Source organism: Quercus lobata, unplaced genomic scaffold (assembly GCF_001633185.2).
Source record: "Quercus lobata isolate SW786 unplaced genomic scaffold, ValleyOak3.0 Primary Assembly Scq3eQI_73, whole genome shotgun sequence".
Classification (NCBI taxonomy): domain Eukaryota; kingdom Viridiplantae; phylum Streptophyta; class Magnoliopsida; order Fagales; family Fagaceae; genus Quercus; species Quercus lobata.
In genome coordinates, this window is record NW_022154703.1 from 1,348,808 (window position 1) to 1,362,539 (window position 13,732).

The window sequence follows — 13,732 nt, forward strand, 5'->3', positions numbered from 1 at the left end:
ATGCTAATAGATACAAAGTTCCTATACAATGATGCTCCAAAAAAAAAAAAAAAAAGAAGTCCCTATCCAACTTATCACCCAAAAAAAAAAAAAAAAACTTCCCACTATCCGATGTACACAACCAAAACTACCCCATGTACCTATCAAAAAAAAAAAAAAAAAAAAAAATTTACCCCATGTTCTATATATATAAAACCTACCCACATCACATTAAAAAAATAAAAACTACGCTAAGCCTCTAAGCACGCGCGTGCTTAGAGGCTCTTTTAATTAATTAATTTATTTTTTTGGAAAAAGTTCATAATCTTCATTCATTATAATCTGGATCGCTGCATTTTCTAATCACAAAAATGCCTAGCCGTTGGGCACGTGTTTACTCTTCTATTAATTTTTTTGTAAAAGTTAACAGTTTTCATTCATTACAATTTGAAGTTGCTACATTTTTAAAAAATTTGCCACTGGTTTTGGCTGCCATTGATGAATTAGGCTAGTAAAATAGATGCAACAATTAAAAAAAAATTTTAAGTCCAAGCCCTCCCCTCTCTGTAGCATCTGATTACCATAAAAATTTCTCTACGTAGATTAATAATAGATAAATTTTTTGTAATTCAACGAGTATCTTTTACTTTTAGTATTTTTAAAAATGGCGTATAAGATTCGAATTCCTCTCCCATTAACCAATCTAATCCAATTGGATAACCTATCAGCAAAGAGGCCTAAAAGGGGCCTGTTTCCCCCACAGCACGGGCTAAATTAAAAACTAATATACCTACATTTTGGCTATCTATTGTGCAGTTTGCGTACCTTTTTATAACCTAACTTTAACAAAGTATCCTAGGTTCCTAGCTGGGCCACCTTAGTGTAATGCTTCACTTGGGCTGCTTGTTGTTATGTCTCATCTTTAGAGCTACAATCTGGACCATATCCCTCATAGAAGGCCGTAGTTTGAAAACACGATTGACCCATTTGATGTACTCCAAGTTCAAGGCCTATAATCCATATATACAAGGTTTTAGTTTTACTTCATAATGTCATTTGTGATACCGGATTTGTAAGGGGCAACCCAAACTTAATTGATATAGATTTCGTTTAGATTGAACTTATTGTTACTGAAACTTAAAAGTAAAAACTGAAAATTGAAAACACTGTAGTAAAATAATTTTTAAATGTGTGAATAGTGTCGTGGGACCCATTTTTAATATTTTTTAATATATGAACAGTGCTTCACAAACAGTACTGCTACAGTGCGTGAACAGTGATTTTTGTCTTTGCACAGTAACTTCATATGATTTTATTGTTCATGCGTTGAAAAAAAAAAAAAAACACTGAAACTGAGACGCGCAATCCAAACGGCCTCATAATAAATGGAAATAGGCTGGATGAATATATTTTGTATTTTCTGGTTTTATGGGATAAGAAAATCACTCAATAACTTAAATGATAGATAAGCTCATCACCAAAGTAAACCCAAATGGATACAGATAACACCACATAAAGGAATTTAACTAAGGATTCAGAACTATTTGGCTCACCACTCTATAGGATACATATTAACACCACCTAAGAGATGCAAAAACGGATACTCGCCACCCAAAGGAATCCACCCAAGGGATAAGAGATAATTTAGAAGAAATACATTTTCTAAAAACAAAAGGTTTTTAATTTTTTTTTAATTAAATTTTGAAAATACACTTTGATATTTATTAGATTTAGCCAAAGGCTTAAATAGAGCTTGGAACAACCCCCAAGCATAGGAAAATGAAAATAATAATAAGTACATTCACTTAATCTGATCAAAGTCAGATATGACTCTTAGGAATTTAGAAACACAATGAATTATTTGTTGGCCTAAGAGAAATAAAATATAAAGTCTAATTCATCCTAGGAGACACTAAATAAAGACAAATTGACTTAATTAATAATAAAAAAACATTTTAAAATAATGAGTTGTTATTCTGGTCTTCAAGGAAAGCTTTTGGGCTTGAACTGACATCAAGTTGGGCTTGCTAGATCTTGGGACACTTTGGTGTCATTTTGTCTTTATTGAGGGACTGATACTTTAGCTGGTTGTAAAATTGTTAGGAAAATTTGTTGTTTTTGTAGAACAACTCATGAAAATGTTATGCTATTTTGTTGTGTCTGTTGACTTTCTTTTTAATTTTACCATTAGCTACCACTTTATGGAGAGACTATTTTGACATAGTACTAAAATGTTATAGACTAAGCTAGCACATTAAAAATGTTAAAGATTTAACACACAAGCTAAACATCACTGTTGACTTTCTTTTTAATTTTACCATTAGCTACCACTTTATGGAAAGACTATTTTGACACAGTACTAAAATGTTATAGACTAAGCTAACACATTAAAAATGTTAAAGATTTTAACACACAAGCCAAACATTAAAAAAAAAAATCTCATAATTGTTAGAAAGAAAGTCTACTTGGGCAATGTAAAGTTACTTGGGAAATGTAAAGTTTACACGGGTGATGTATATCATTTACTCCTTATATAATTATTATTGTGCTTATTAATGCAATCTTATCCCTTAAACCCAATAGGCATCCTAAGGCTATATATATATATATATGTGGGAATGTTTTGCTGTAATTTGTACAGAGTTAAGATATATTAATTTAAGAAAGTGGATGATCACTTCAATACAAGAGATTATATATATTTTCCTTGTTTTCTTCTTGCTCTGTTTTATCCATTTCCTTTACTTTATAATACATAATCAGCACGAGACTCTACCCAATTTTGAAAGGAAGTTATGTAGTTCTCTCAACTCACTATAAGTTTTCTTCCTAAGAATTAGTAATTTTATTATCCTATTTATTATTTTTAATGATTGTATTAGTTGTTGTACGTCTACTAGACAAAAATCTTCAGCAGTCATCTTGGAATTAAATTTATCAGTAAGACCCATGTCTATATTTATGCAAAACATAAATTAAACTTTATTATTTTAAACATAAAAAAATGGCAAAAACGAAACTTATTATAGTGCGGAAATATAATAAAAGAAAAAAATTAATTGGTATGGACATTTTCATTACTAATCAAATTATCAATTTTCCATCAACATCCTCAAAGAAATTATAGACATCAAGATGAGTAATATTCACTCCATTTGGAATATGAAGATAACTCATAGGGTTTTCAAGATTACTATGATAAGCAAAGTTTGTTTCAATACCTTTTCTCTTTACTTTTATGGAGGCTTGGTATAGATCTACCAAATGTTTAGGCGTGTGACAGGTATGCGACCAATGACCTTCCATACCATACCAATAACACTTATTTTCATGACTTTTTGGTTGTCTATTTTGCAAATCCTTGTCATTTTCTTATCTTAGTTCATTTTGATTCTTCTAATGGTAAGGTGCGTTGTTTCTTTTTGAAGAATTATGAGTACAACCCACTCTATATTGATTGAATTTAATGTACACAACACATGTGGTGGACCAAACATTTGATATGATAATATTGCATAGTCGGACACACCAAATGTTTAGGCGTATGACAGGCACATGACCAATGACCTTTCATATCATACCCATAACACTTATTTTTATGACCTTTGGAGAAACATAGAAACTTTCTACTAATGTCTTGTTCAATCAGAATTTTTTGTTGTTTTAGTTTTTAAAAATCAGGAATTAGATCTATTTATTAGATTTGGTTCAGAAGATAACATATACTGCTACTGTTTCACGTGCCCCACATGCACAAGATTGGCGTGGAACATGATAAAATTAGCAACATCCACTAATTCCTCTTGGAATTCACTGGTCCTGTTTCGTGTGTCAACGTCCTAATCTCCTAATCATAGATGCATCAAAACAAAACGTGCCTACCAAGTTGGCAGTTCTTTATCGGTCTATTAAGTTCAAATGGGTCTTAGAGAGGCAAATTAAATTGCTCATGTTTTGATTTCATGATCTTTTAAAAACAAATATTTAGGTTGTTTTGTTTTGTTTTGTTTTGTTTTTTTTTGTTTTTTTTTTTTTTTTAGCTCTTGAGCAAGCTAGGATTTAGTTTCTCAGATGCTGTTTGTAAGTCCTTTGTTAATAAAATTTGTTGATCATAAAAAAAAAAAAAAAAAAAAAAATTCAAAACAACATGTGCTACACCCATTAATTCAGTCTCGAGTCAAATCACATTCATCATCAGTTGACAGCCACCAAACACAAAAGTCTTAAAATCTAATTGACAGCATGAATATCGAGATAGGAGTTAAGAACAGTGCTCGTGAATAGTGCACCACTCATTTTATAATTATATCAAATTTTTTATTTTTATTTTGATGAAAATACCATTTTGATCCATACATTTTGTTATCACAGTTAATTTGGTCCTTATGTTTTAATAACAATCAATTTAATCCTTATTATTTTCAACTTGCAGTCAATTTGGTCCTTACCGTTAACTAATTAACGAAAAATACCAATGTGGCTAATAGCGTGAACTCAGAAGCTTATGTGGCTTGTAACATGATAGGTTTGGCCCAACCAAAATCAGCCACATCAATTAAAAATCCAAATCACATCCACGTTATAAAAATTAACATATCTAGTTTCTCTCCGTTACTCATCCAACCCAAATCCCTTCTATCTCCAAACTCAATCCTTCCAGTCATTCCTCTGTTACTCACTCCTCATCTTCATCTTCCCCTCCCACCTCCTTCGCCCTTCTCCACTTGGAATTTCTTAATCCGATGCAGTACTTTGCAACAGCCAAACTCAAAAAAAAAAAAAAAAAAAAAAAAAAAAAAAATATATATATATATATTATATATATATATATATAAATCTTTCCATACTCAATCAAAGACTTCATTCTTTTACTCTTGCCAATTACTATCAGCAGTCACAAAGGTTAGCACATCTTTAACCTATAATCATGTTCCACGGATTGAGTTTGGAGAGAGAAGGGATGTAGGGTTGGATGAGCAACAGAGAGAACAACTAGTTCCATTAGTTTTCATCATTTTCATCATCTCATTGTACCATTATATATAAAGTAAAGTCCAAAATCAAACAGAAAAACTTTTTTTTTTTAAATAATCAGGATAAACCTAATAGACCATATATGAGCAGAGTTAACTCAACCATGGCCGAGTTAATTGATTAATTAATAACTTGACTAATTAATTAATTAATTTTTATCACAAGGGGTCATTCAGTTTGTGGCCTATCAAGTGGTATCAGAGCAGGCACACTCTGATTAGGGTTTAATCTTTGCTGTGTTGATCCATTGACCCCTGTTTGTCATGGATAGAGGACATTCATTAATCATACCTCTTTTATTTGATGACACTAACTATGCATACTGGAAAGTGCGCATGAGAGTTTTCTTGTAGTCTTTAGATGAGAAAGTGTAGCAAGCTGTAGAGATAGGCTGGACTAAGCCTACAGAAGCGCCAGCCGACTGGGATGATGCCAAGATTAAGGCGGCAAACTTCAACAGTAGAGCATTGAATGCGTTGTTCAGTGCAGTCACCAATGAGGAGTTTAAGAAGATATCCTCAACTGAAACTGCCAAGGAGGCTTGGACCATCCTCCAGACAACCTATAAGGGTACAAAGGCTGTAAAAGATTCAAAAATTCAGAGGCTCACTACAAGCTTTGAAGAGATAAAAATGGAGGAGGATGAGTCATTCGATGAGTTCTATGTCAAGTTAAAGGATATAGTGAACTCAACCTTCAATCTTGGGGAAACCATTTCTGAACCCAAGATTGTAAGGAAGGTGCTCAGATCTCTACCGGGGAGATTTCATGCCAAGATCACGGTAATAGAGGAATCAAAGGATATTGATAAGATTCATTTGAATGAGCTGGTTGGAAACTTGCAGACCTACAAGCTTGGGTTAACAAGGATTGGCAAGACGAGTAAAGGCAAGAGCATGACACTGAAGGCCAAGAGCAGTGAGACAGATGAGTCTTCTGATGATGAAGATTCCAAAATGAAGTCCTACATCACCAGGCAGTTCAAGAAGTTTATGAAAAACGCAAATGGAAAGTGTTTTGACAAAAACCGCTGGCAATCCAGTTCTTCTCAGTTTAAAGGTCAAGACAAAGGGAAAAAGGATGCTAAGGAAGGTGGTCAGTACACTGTTCCTGCAGGACCTAAGTGCTTTGGCTGTCAAGGCTTTGGTCACATGAAGCATGAGTGTCCTACATATCTCAAGAGCATTGGGAAGAGCAAGGCACTTGCTGTTACCCTAAGTGACACCGAGCCTGAGGATGATTCCGACAATGAAGATGACGGAATCTTAAATGCCTTCACAGCCACTGTTAATCTTACTGATGGGATTGTTGAAGATGTGGTTGAAGAAGAGGAATTGGTGGAATCTAAATTTGAGAAGATGGATGATCAAGATGACATTCATACAGCCTATGAAAAACTGTACAAGCTTTCTAAGAAGCATGAGAAACTGTATAGGCTAACCACCAAGAAGCTCAGTGATGTGGAACTTGACCGTGAGGAGCTTTCCACAAAATTTGATGAGGCTAATCAAACCATTGGAGCACTGAGGTTTGAGAACAATTTCTTGGTTGAGAAGACCTAGAAGCTTAAAGCAGAGCTGTGTCAAGTTAGAGCTTAACTGGAAAGGACTTCAAGCGTAAAGCTAGATGAGATGCTAAGCATTCAGAAATCTGCTTCAGATCGAACAGGTTTAGGGTATGGTCTCTCTTCCTCTAATATTGCTTCTTCTAGTACTACTGTTTTTATTTTTCCTGCTAATAATATTAAAATTGAGAATAATGAGATTAAAACTAAATTAGCTAGTGAGAACATAGATAAGGGTAAATCTATCTTAGGAGCATCCCTTAAGCTTGAGAAGAAAGATGTTAAAAACCTTAGGGCTAAGAAGGCTGACTCTCAAAAGCCTAAACAAAAGTGGAGCTGCCGGTCATACTCTATCATCATTGTGGAGCTGCCGGTCATACTCGACCAAATTGCTACAAGTGACTTGCCACTCAACAGAGTAACAACATGATAGCATCTGGGAACTAGAATCAACTTCAATCCTCTCTTGCTCCCTTTGGAGATTTTCTCAAAGCCCTTATGTTCCTTTCGAACTTGAACAGTTTTTCTCCCTCACCTTCGGTTCAAGGGTTTAATCAAAGGAAAGGTTCTAGGGTGTGGAAGGAAAATGGCTCCAAGTGATTCTGTCACTTTTCTCTCTCTCTTCTTGTTTTTATGTGTGCATTACTTATGTGTTTTGCTTTCAAGTTTTGAGTCAGTCTAGTTTTTATACTTTGGTTGTTTAACATGTTTTTGTTTGGTTATTTTTCAGTTTTTCTTTGTTTTGTTTTTCATATAAAAAAAAAATTGGAAAATCAGAAAAAATACAAAAACAATTTGTGTTTTGTGTACATTGGTACTTGTGTACCTTGGATGGCAATTGAAATAAAGTCTTCTAAATTTTGTATCATTTGTAGCTTAAATGAGCATCTCTATGCACAACTAAGCAAGTGAACTTTGTGGCTCCTGTTAGTGATGAGTAAGATTAAGTTGTCTCTTGTATTTAACACTCATATCATTCTTTCTGACTGGAAGGACTAGAAAATCCTAAGAGAAAGACATAAATAACCATCTCACCACTGTTGCTCGCCAATCATAATATGACACCTGTATGCTTCGGCATAGCAAAAGTGCAGTGTCAATGATATTTGTGTGCTTAGGCATAGCAAAATTGGAATGTCAAATATCATTGGGTATTTCTTTTCTTTCTCTAATATGCTCATGCATGATATGCTTAAAAGAAAAAATATGCAAAAGAAAAAAAAAAGAAGCAAAAAGATAAAAAATGCTTTAAAAATGATTGCAAGCGTGTATTTTAAGAGATGTGGGAGCTATAGGATGTATCTCGAAGGTGATAATCCTCATCAAGCAGTTATGATTGTGTGTGAGTTAAAGTGATTTTCTCATATCTCAAATCGTTATAACTTGTATACACATATGCAATCTTGCGATGTTTTTCACACACAACACGCAATATTCTTTGCTATTCTTGATACATGTGCATGTACAATGTGATTTGGCCATCACAAGGTTTACATGTGTTAATGTATGCTCACTAAACTGTCTTGACTTGTTTTTTTTGAAATATAAAATTGGTTAGATTTGTTTAGTGTGTGTGTGTGTGTGTTGTTGACGATCCATGTGCTTAAAATTTTTATTGAGAGATGATTTTGAGAGCTTAATATGTTGATTGGATCATTGGTTGAGTTGCATGTTGGATTGCATTCATGTCTGTGTTTTTCACATCTCAAAAAACTGGTTTTAAAAGCTTGCTTGACACCTCCTCGATACCTCCTCGATACCTTGCTATCTGTTGAGCTTTTTCAGTTTTTTCTTATCGCAATACCGACAGCTTCTCGACACCTGGTGGATCGATCGAGAATGCTTCTGCCTCCTCGATAGCTTCTCGACACCTGTTGGATCGATCGAGATTCTGATCTAGTATCTGATGATTTGTTCCTCAATACCTCCTTGATACTTGTATCTGTCGACGACCATTTTCTCGACACCTTCCTCGACGAATGTCTCGACACCTCTCGACACCTTCATCTGTCGAGATTTACTGGTACACTATTTAAGCTCCCTGTGCGATCCGGAACTCATTTCGCTCGATTTCTCTCTCGATACTTCTCTGATATCTCTCCCAAACTCTCTCATCTCACTCCAATAATTGTTCCTCAAGGTTTCTTCAAGCTTTTTCAAGATTTTCTTCACTTGGTAAGCTTCTAATCCTTTCACATTCATGCATTTCATGTTTTGAAACCTAGGTTTTGGGGTTTTTGAAAATTTTTTGGGGTTTTTCAAAATTGATGAGTTTTTATTGAAATTTTGGGATGGGTTTACACTTAAATGAGTTTAAAACCTCATACATTGCATCACATTAGCATTATAATGGTATTGTCATGCATTTAGATGTGTGCTATCTGTTTGTGTGCTGATAGGTTTGGATTGGGCTGAGCCCACGATGAAATTTCCTTTGCATGTCACATGTTCATGCATTTCCCATGCAATCGTACTCTCCTTTCAATATAATTGTTATATTTGAAATTGCTTGGGACTTTTCTGATTGTCTTTCTTTTTCTCCCTTTCTTTCTGTTTACGTTAGTCGTGTCTATGGCACGTAAGCGTAAATCCACTCCAGCTCGGAACCCTCTTTGTTCCGGAGCTTCTTCATCCTCTGATCCTACTCTGTCTCATATTCGGTTTCATGATGATGATGCTTTCAAGGCATTTTTGGAGAACTTTTCTAGACGAGGCATTCATTTGGAAGGCCAAGTCATTCTGTTGGACTTTGCCGACACTGACCTTGCCTCTATCATTCATAGTAGGGGATGGGAGTCACTGTGTGATGTCCCGGTCACCTGTCCTCTCGTATTTATCCAGGAGTTTTACTCCAACATGCACAGGATTAATCGTTCAGTACCTCTTTTCTTCACTCGCATTAGAGGTACGCGCATTCCTATCACACCGCAACTTGTTGCGGATCTGCTTTGGGTCCCTAGGATAGAGTTTCCTGACTATCCTAGTTGTGAGCGTCTGAGGACTGTGTCTAGGGATGAGCTCATGTTTGCTTTCTGTGAGCGCCCTTATGTTTGGGGTGAGCGTCAGTTTACATCATGTAGACCTTTTGCTAAAGGTCCTAGAACATGGTGATGACTTTTGTCTTGCATCCACTCTGTCACTATAACTCCATTACAGAGCCTCGTGCTCGATTTTTATTATCTCTTCTTGAGCATCTTACTGTAGATTTCCCTTTTCATTTCATTCTTTCTATTATAGATGTTCATCTAGATTCGGCGTCTCGTGATAAGTTCATCTTTCCTTTCGCTATCACGAGAATCTTACATCGTTTTTCCGTTCCTTTTCCCTCTTTCAACCATTTCACCATCATGTGTGCCATAGATTACGCTACCGTTAAACGTAGCGAGGCCCAGTTTTGGTCGCGGCAGTCGAATTCAGCAGCTCCTCCCTCTCGTTCTGCTCCATCCACATCCGCTCCTCCCTTTTTTTCGGGCGATGTGACTTTAGGAGACATCATGGCACAGCTGCAGCGCATGGATGCTCGCTTAGATATACTCTCTACTGAGTTGTATCAGGTGAATGTTTGTGTCAGTCGTATTGCACGGCGACAGGTGTCCATGGGTGGTTTTGCTCCTGAGGCTACTCCTTCACCATCTTCTCCCGTGGTTTCTGATTCTGAGGATGAGGATGATGATGATGGTGATGACGATGATGCTTCGGATGATGCTAATGGAGATGCTAGCTCTACCGAGATGTCTACTTGACACTCTTACCATTTGTCACTCGTGACAAAAAGGGGGAGTAGTTTTGGATATAAGAGTAGTCATTCTTAAGGGGAGAGTTAGTATAGGACCATTTTGTTAGGGGGAGTGTTGATATGTTTTGAGGGATGTAGTGAGGATAGTATGTATTTTTTCTTTTCTTTCTTTTTAGATACATTATTCTTATACATGAGGTCTTGTGACCATTTATTGACATGCATTGTACTTTACTCCTATTTATATTTGTGTAGTGAGGATAGTATGTATCTTTTCTTCTCTTTCTTTTTAGATACATTATTCTTGTATATGAGGTCTTGTAACCATTTATTGACATACATTATACTTTACTCCTATTTATATGTATGTTTTTCTTTCACCTGCCCCTTCATGTGTTGTTCCTTTTCTCCCTTTATACACATGCTTCTTATTACTTGTATGCAATCTATTATTTATGTTTCACACAAAGATGCCTTGATGAGTTTTGTTTAAAGTGTTTCAGAAATATAGGTTGTCAAAGTCTACTTGCCATAAACTCTCTTCTTGCAAAGTTTTTCAAGAGTTTGTGTTAGGATAGATTTTATTGTATTCAACAAGTGAATATGAGTTGAGTGATTTATGACTTCTCTCATATGCTCATTTGTTTGTTGTGGTTTTGTCATGGATTGTCAAAGGGGGAGATTGTTAGGACATATGTGTTTCATTTGTTAGGAACATATGTCACTACTTTATGTAATTAGCTTATCCTTTGAGAAAACGTATTTTACTTGTATTTGGGTAGATTTAGGATGTGTTTAAATACTTCAAGAAATCATGTTTCAAGATCAAAATTTGAAGCCTTTAAGTTTGTCCAAGAAAACAAGCTGATAGTGCAAATTCATTAAATCTCAACAGTTGTCTCGACAGCTGCATCTATCGAGCTTAGGAAAGCCGTTCAAAGACTGGTGTGCTTGACACCTGCTCGACAGCTTCTCGACACCTCTTATCTGTCGAGGTTTAGGAATTTCAGAATTTTGTCTGATTTTCTTGGGATCCGTGAATATGTCTTTAGGCTTTCTTTTCTCCTAACCCTAGACACATAAAAGGATTGTTTTAAGGGCCGTCAAACAGTTCACAAGTTACATAAGCATTGAGCAAATTCTGTTCAAGCAAATTGTGACTGGAGACGAAGCTCTTGCCCTAGTTCATCTCTTTTTCTTGAAGAAGTTGCTGTGTATGTGCACCATAGAGTTTTATGACAAAACATCTTCTTGATCTTCATCATGTGGATGAACTGAAGAACTTTGCAACCAACAACCTTCTTAGTTGGTGATTGAAGTCGCATACTAGGATCTGCGTAATTGGTTAGTCACATACTTAGGAGTCGTGCATCAGAAAGGGGAACTGTCACTACGAAACAAATCCAATTGGGTATTGGGGTAAGAGTTCAATTGTAGGTTGGTAAGGTACTTGAGATTCCTTTACTTGTAACTGCTTGTTGTGATAATAGTGAAGTTTCGGGAGTGGTGACTTGAAAATCACCCAGTGGGGTTTTTGCCGTTAGGTTTTCCCAATTCGTAAACAAATCACCGTGTTATTTATTTTCCGCTGCATAATTAGTTTATTGGTAATTTGTTTGTGCTACCATGTTTTTGCATGATAAATTGATTAATTAATAACTTGACTAATTAATTAATTAATTAATTTCTATCACAAGGGGTCATTTAGTTTGTAGCCTATCAGATTTAAGGGAATCATCCAGGTAGCTACCAATATTTGCACAACACACACACACACATATATATATATATATATCACGAAAGAATATAGCTTAATTACTTGTTCTTTTGTGTCATTTATTAGGTGGTGGAGTAATCTGGGCCTAATAGAGAACTTGAGTTTTGCAAGAGACAGACTGGTCGAAAGTTTTCTGTGCTCGGTGGCCGTGGCTTTTGAGCCTAAGTACACGTCTTAGAAAATGGCTTACTAAAGTCATTACTCTGTTACTGATAATTGATGATGTTTATGATGTTTTCGGCACATCTGAAGAACTAAAGCAATTCACCAATGCGGTAAATAGGTTAATATTGCTGCATATCACCTCTGAAAATTTTCACTTTTAAATAGGCACTAGGGCGTTATTAACTATTCTGACCAAAATATGAAATTCAGGTGGGATGTCATTGAAACTCAATAGCTTCCAGAGTGTATGAAGATTTGCTTCCTAGAGCTCTACAATACGACTAATGAAATCGCTAAGGAAATCTAAAAGGAGAAGGGTTGGAACCAATTATTACCTCATCTAAAAAAAGCGGTACTCATATGTTTATTTTTCATCATGCATGTGTGGAATATTATACGCTATTGCTATATGAAGGTAAAGATCATTGTTATTGGAACCTTGATGAAAATCTTTTCGTTCTTTCTTTTTTCAATAGTGGACAGATTTTTGTAATGCATTATTTGTGGAAGCAAAGTGGTACAACATGGGCTACACACCATCCTTGCAAGAATATCTAAGTAATGCACGGATTTCATCAACTGCCACCTTACTTTTGGTTCATGAATTTGTTTCTATGGGACATGAGGTAACAAAGGGGATGGAAGATTTTCTGGAGAAAAACCAAGAAATTGTTTATAATATATCTATGATAATTCGACTCTGCAATGATCTAGTGACTTCAGTGGTAATGACTATTCCCTTTAAGTGAATGAAGAAGCCTATAGTAATTATTTTCGTATTATACATTTCCTATTGAACATTTATTAATTATATTTTTGTTCATTCATTATAGAGCATAAATTGGTACAATAACTTGTAACAGGCTGAGCAAGAGAGAGGCGACGCTCCTTCATCAATTGTATGTTATAGGAGAGAAGCAAATGTTTCGGAGGAAATAGCCGGATGCACATTCAAGGAATGATAAACAAAACTTGGAAGAAAATAAATGAGCAATGCTTCAAGCAATTTCCGAAGCTACAATTTGTTAATATTGCTACAAATACTGCGCGAATGGCACATAGCCTTTACCAAAATGAAGATGGATTTGGTGTTCAAGACCAAGGCATAAAGAAAAATATATTGTCTTTGCTAGTGGAACCTTTTATGCTTTACTGAAATTTAAGAGGAGAAAGTATCAAGTCTCCGTATTTCAAAAGTACCTAATAATTTGCATTAATAAAAACGTGTCATTTTATTGTTTTGTATTCTAATAAGTGTAGCGTTTATTACAAAAACTTTGTTACACACACATTTATGCACAAATGAAAAATCAAGTGAAATTGTGACTTGAAGTCTCAATTTTCAAGTTGAAAATTATTACTTTAAGTCACAATTTCAATTGCTTTTCATGTGTGTATAACAACGTATGTAATAGCTTTCATCCTTCCAATAATGCAGTGCATTGTGATTCGTAACTTGAATCGGTATCTAGGTTAA

The 13,732-nt window shown here is 35.3% G+C and overlaps 1 pseudogene; it reads left to right on the forward strand.

Annotated features, from left to right (window-relative positions):
• The first annotated feature begins 10,071 nt into the window (after positions 1-10,071).
• LOC115972782 lies at positions 10,072-13,411 on the forward strand (annotated as a pseudogene).
• The last annotated feature ends 321 nt before the right edge of the window (positions 13,412-13,732 follow it).